General features: G+C 40.6%; 1 pseudogene; it reads right to left on the reverse strand.

Moving 5' to 3' along the window:
- Nucleotides 1-1,331: 1,331 nt before the first annotated feature.
- On the reverse strand, nucleotides 1,332-2,348 carry LOC148735011 (uncharacterized; annotated as a pseudogene).
- Nucleotides 2,349-5,724: the final 3,376 nt, after the last annotated feature.

A 5,724-nucleotide genomic window follows, 5' to 3' on the forward strand; every position in this document is an offset into this window, starting at 1 on the left:
ATAGAGCCTTGACATAACATTGTCAGGGACAAAACGCCTGATTCTCCTAAGTGCGCCACTTTTAGCATATACCTTTTGAAGCTGTTTAGTAATGTGATCCTTGAAAGATAGCATGCTATCAAGTTCAACGCCAAGTATTTTGATAGATGGCAGTGTCTCAATGACAGAGCTATGTATGGCCAGGTCGTAACTGTACTTACAGGGACCAATGGGTACTGCTTGCGTCTTTGTGTTGTTGATCACCAGATGATTCTCTCGAAACCACGATGATAACCGCTCAAGACCATTATTCACTACAAATTCGAGAACCATGGGCGAGACTTCTGAGGCATACATAGTTGTGTCGTCGGCGTGTAACCTCAGAGATACATCTGGTATGGCGTAGTTCAAGTCATTTATATAAATGTTAAACAGCAGCGGTCCGAGGAGGGACCCTTGGGGAACGCCCACCATTACTTCTGAGTAGCTGGAGCAAACACCGGACAACTTAACTCGCTGTCTTCGCCCCAACAAATAGGAAGAAATCAAGTTTAATGCAGACGGAGAGGAGCCATACGCTTTTAATTTAGCCAATAGGAGGTTATGGTTAATAGAATCAAATGCTTTGGACAGGTCCACTGCCACGGCTATAACTGACTCCCTTTTGTCAAGGCTTCGCCTCCAGTCCTCAGTCAACTTCAAGAGTGCGGTGCAACAAGAGTGTTTCTTCAAGAACCCAGATAGATTCGGAGAAAGATGTTCATGGAAAGCGCCGTACAGCTGGTCAAACATAACCTTCTCGTACACTTTAGAAATGGCGGTAAGAATGGAAACAGGACGATAATTTTCTTTGCTTGTATCCTCATCCTTTTTAAATACCAGTGTCAAGTTCCCACTCTTCCATTCGGTTGGCCATCATTGGTTCATAATCAGATAGTTCACCAGCTCTGTTATCTCCTCCGTTAGGATGGGAGCAGCGAGCCTTAAGGGACGCGGTGAAATTCCATCTACGCCAACAGCCTTCCGGGGATTTAGATTGTCTAAGATTTGACGAACATAGCCGCAGCTCACAGGCTGGAAGACAAACTGATCTAGCAGCATTTTACTAGCGATTAGATTTACACTTGGATGATCGTTGAAGTCATTTTCGCGGTGATCTGTTGAAACTACATTGGCGAAATAGCTATTAAATATTTCCACCACCTGCCTGGGTTCCGTCGTGACCACACCGTTCTCTACAAGAGTTGTGTTACTTAGTTAATTTATGCCAGAGTTAGGAAGAAGAGGCTTCATTTTCTTCCAAAATTCACCAGGATGTTTCGCACCCGATGCCGTGTCGTAACAAAACTTACTTATTCCTTTGCGCTTAAGTGAATTACTTTATTGCACTGTTGCTTATAAGCAATCCATGTATTGTCCTTTGGGTTTTTTCTGTACCTTTTGAAAAGCCTGTTTCGCAGAGCAATTTCACGTTGGATTTGAGGTGTGATCCAAGGAAGCTGATTACCGCGCACCCATTTTTTCTTAATAGGTGCGTGCCTATCAAGAACGTCTTTAAACAGTTTGCTCCAATGCCCCATACATCGTTCACATCCGAGAAACAATAAGCCGTCCCCCAAGGAATTTCACTTAGGTCCGCCAAGAACTTCTGGTGATCAAAGTGCTTCATGCTGCGGTATTCAACAAAGCGTGGTTTTGGACGTGGAATTTTGTTTTTGCGTACAACAAACACCAAGTCGTGGTCGCTCAAACCAAGGTGCAAACTGCCTGAAGCAACAAAGCGCTCATTGTTACTTGTAAGAATGACATCGAGAAGGCTCTTTGTTTTGTCAGTAACGCGTGTCGGTTTCGTGATTTTATTAGCAAGGCAAAATCGATCACAAAAGTCGACCAGGTTTCTGTTTGTAGTCCGGCCCTCAGCAATACTGACATACATATCTTGATTAAAATCACCGAGTAATAACAGCTCCTTCCTGGTGTTATACATTGTCTCTGCAGCGGAGGATAGTGAGGTCATAAATTCCAGCTCATTGCATTTGCCTGGTGATCTATAACATGCACAAACAAGGAAACGACTGTTGTTATTGTCCTTGACATCCAAGCAGATTGATTCCACTCCTTCAGGATCTAACTTCGCTCTCCTGTACACTGACAAATCAGCTCTTATGTAGGCAATAAGACCACCTCCACCTTTTTTGCGATCTCTGCGAACAATCCGAAAACCTGGTTGGGCTAGGAGGAAAGTGGAAGTAGTAGCATCGGTTTTAGTCTCAGCGATAAATAAAATGTCAAACATGTTCCTTCTGAGCATCTCTTTCGTTTCATCTATTTTGTTTATCAGGCTGTTAATATTTAAATAAGCAATTTTAAGATTGAGCTTATAGTTTTCCCTTATGTTGGCGTGGTACCAAGCGAGCGAATCTAACCCATCTTCGCTAACTTCGCTAAATGTAGACGAGTTGCAAGCTTCATCATCGAGAGGATCGAGTATAATTGGCGAAGCAGAGAGAACACTTGTGTCTATAAGGTCTTCCGGAGCCAGTTGCGAAAGAGAACGGAGAGAACACACCCAGTCCAGATCCGGATGGTCTAAGTAATATTGGAAGCAGGTTCTAGACAATTGGAGACACTTCGTATGAGACCAGCACAAGCATTGTGAACACAAGATGGCGTCTTGATTACTGCGTACCGCTTTACCACATTCTTTGCACGGGAATTTCGGAACCGTAGACTTACGTGCAGGCCCAGGGTTGCTATGAATGTCTCCGCAAAGCGTCAATCGACTTATTTGATAGCTACTTGAGCCATTGACAGAATAAGGTAATCTTGCATGTAGGTAGGAATTTCCACGATGCTTTCGATGTCGAGCATACTTAACGATGCCTAAATTAACAGCCGTATAGCATCGAAATGATTGATTCCAGCCATAAATCTTCCCTCTACTGGTGCTTTGGTAGTTAACGGACAGGTGATGGTGAATATCACTGCTTGAGCATTCGTATGTCCATGCAGAGAGGCAAAGAAATATAAGCCATAGAAAAGCGTGACTGTCCGCCATCTTTGGACGTATCGCTCAATATACATAGTATACATAACTTAAATACAAATTTAAGTTATGTATACTATGTATACTATGTTTAAGTTATGTATTCAAGTCTGCGTCGGTGGGAGTAACGAAATAATTTGGATATATCAACAAAGTTGAAGTGGTGAATTGGACACCGTAACGGTTACAAAAGCTGACGTTTCGAGCGTTAGCCCTTCGGCTAACGCTCGAAACGTCAGCTTTTGTAATCGTTACAGTGGCCAATTTACTACTTCAACTTTGTTGATATATGTAATTTAAACACAACAGAGTTCAATGTAAAGGCAAGCACATGATGGTATCATATGATTTAAACTGCCAGAATCTTTCAAGTTTTCTTATTACTGATATTTTTATTTGATGCCAGTGTGTTTCCCAAATTCAAGCTAGGTGGTTACATGAAATGAGAAGGTGAACTTGACATCATCATGTAAATGGTCAACTTGACATGCTATCAAAATTTGTCCTTCAGCTGAAATCTTACTCATGAATGCAATTTTGCCAGCTTCTATTAATATACCTAAACAACTCAAGCTTTTGTTTATTTTGGTCAGGCACTATGTGTATCAATCAGCACAACCTACTTTCTTTAAATCTGATTGGCTTCTTAATCTAGTGTTATCTATTGTTACTGAGCCTACCAGTGGTTAGCTCAATGGATAGAGCGCTGGACTGTTGTGTGGGAGGTTACTGTGTGATGGATGTCCTCCCCTGGGTTGGGATGGGTGGGTGTTTTAGAGGGCCACTAGGGAGAATACTTTTCAAAAGTAATTGGTGTCACCCTCTTGAAATAAAGGTTATTATTATTATTAGTACATTTGTACTTCAGTAACTACTTTTGCACTAGTGATACATGAAAAAGACACCTAGCTGTTTTCAGCCAATCAAGAATGTGATTTTTCATGTCTATCAGTATTGTGATGATTTAACCAAAACCAAACAAATAACTGAAGAGGATTTGTAGTCTACCAAATAAAGGCCTAATACACATGTATTGTTTCCAAGTTTAAATATCAATAATGCTCATCTGAACCATTATGAAGAGAATTTGGAAGACTGCCAAGCTTACAAGCAGGTCAAGAAATGTTAAAATCTGAATAATTCTGGACATTACTTGGGAAAAAAAAATCACATTTCAGTTTAATATTAAACTACTTGGCTCCTATAAGCAATGGAATATAAGCATTACAGAAAAACATTTGTGAAAACCAAAACATCGCATCATTCCACATTTTGTGTTATCCAAAAACTTGTTTCAATACTGGCAAGTAAACTACATACAAATGGAACATCATGCGCATTAAGCTCCAACAATAATCCTTAAAACGTTATGAGATATCCTTAGTTTTTACAAAATTGTCCTAAAAGCTAATCCTTGACGTGAGATGACAAAACGCGGAGCCCTACTCCATGGAGTACCCCATGGAGTACCTGAATGGAGTACCCGTAAAAATCATGTATTAGTCAAATAAAATATTTTATGAGCACGGTGAATCGTTAAGATGTACACATACTGATATATTTTGAGCTTGTCAGCTCTTCGATCATCGCAGTTCGATGTAGTACACGAATTGACCGCCATCTTGAAATTAACATTAAACTGCTGACCACTTCCAACGGAAAGCTTTAACGTGGCTAGCATCCATGAACGTTATCGTTAATAGGCCGATTTTCATATGATCTTCAAGTGGCCAAAAGGACGGACATCCTTCGTTCTTTGACGGGTTTTACGTCTTTCAAAATACCTGTTTATTTGTGCCGTCTGTAAGAGGTGTGGCGCTCCATTTAATAACACAAGGCCTCATTGATTTCTTAATTGTGCGAAGCGATGAGGATACAAGCTTACATTTGTAGGTTGAGACTTAAAAAAAGGTAATCCATATCTTTAAACTGAGCTTCTCCTCGCCCATCTATTTGTAGCGTAATGAAATTGAGGTATGTAAACAAACCAAAAAAAAACATTGACGGGTCGGCAAATAATTCCGACCGGGGCCGTTGATTTGGGAAATGTAGAAAACTTAAATATTTTACCTTGTGCAGAACTCGAAACAGTGGGTTTTGTTCATCAAATGGAGTTTTTTGTCTTCCCATCAAAGGACTCATTCGACAGCCGTAAAACCAAAATGGAGGAACCAGTAAGACTGAGATCCCTAGTCACCTGTCCCCCAAAAAAACTGGATTGTATCGAACTGTGACATTCGGAGAGCCGATAAGCTCAAAATATTTTAGGATATGTACATCTAAACGAATTACGGTATGTTTATAAAATATTTTATTTGACCAATACATGACTTTTAGGGGTACTCCATTAAGGTACTCCATAGGGTACTCCATGGAGTAGGGCTCCGCGTTTTGTCATCTCCCATCCTTGACCGGTATTTTACAATCGAGATTCCCATACTTACTTTTGTCGTTTTGATATAAAATTATGCCTCCATGAATTCTCAACAGTGCAAGGAGAATGAAACTACAACACAACTTACTTCACTTTATGGCACTTTCAGGAGGCTTCAGACAGTTTCAAACACTTTCAAACTCTTTCAGAGACTCAGTGGTGCAACCCGCACCGATAGATCAAACTGATAGTTGTTGGCTTGCGAGAGTGCAATAACTCCTTTCAGTGTTGTACAACTCGTACCGAAGATTCAATCTGTTAAATA

Source organism: Stylophora pistillata, chromosome 3 (genome assembly GCF_964205215.1).
Source record: "Stylophora pistillata chromosome 3, jaStyPist1.2, whole genome shotgun sequence".
Lineage (NCBI taxonomy): Eukaryota > Metazoa > Cnidaria > Anthozoa > Scleractinia > Pocilloporidae > Stylophora > Stylophora pistillata.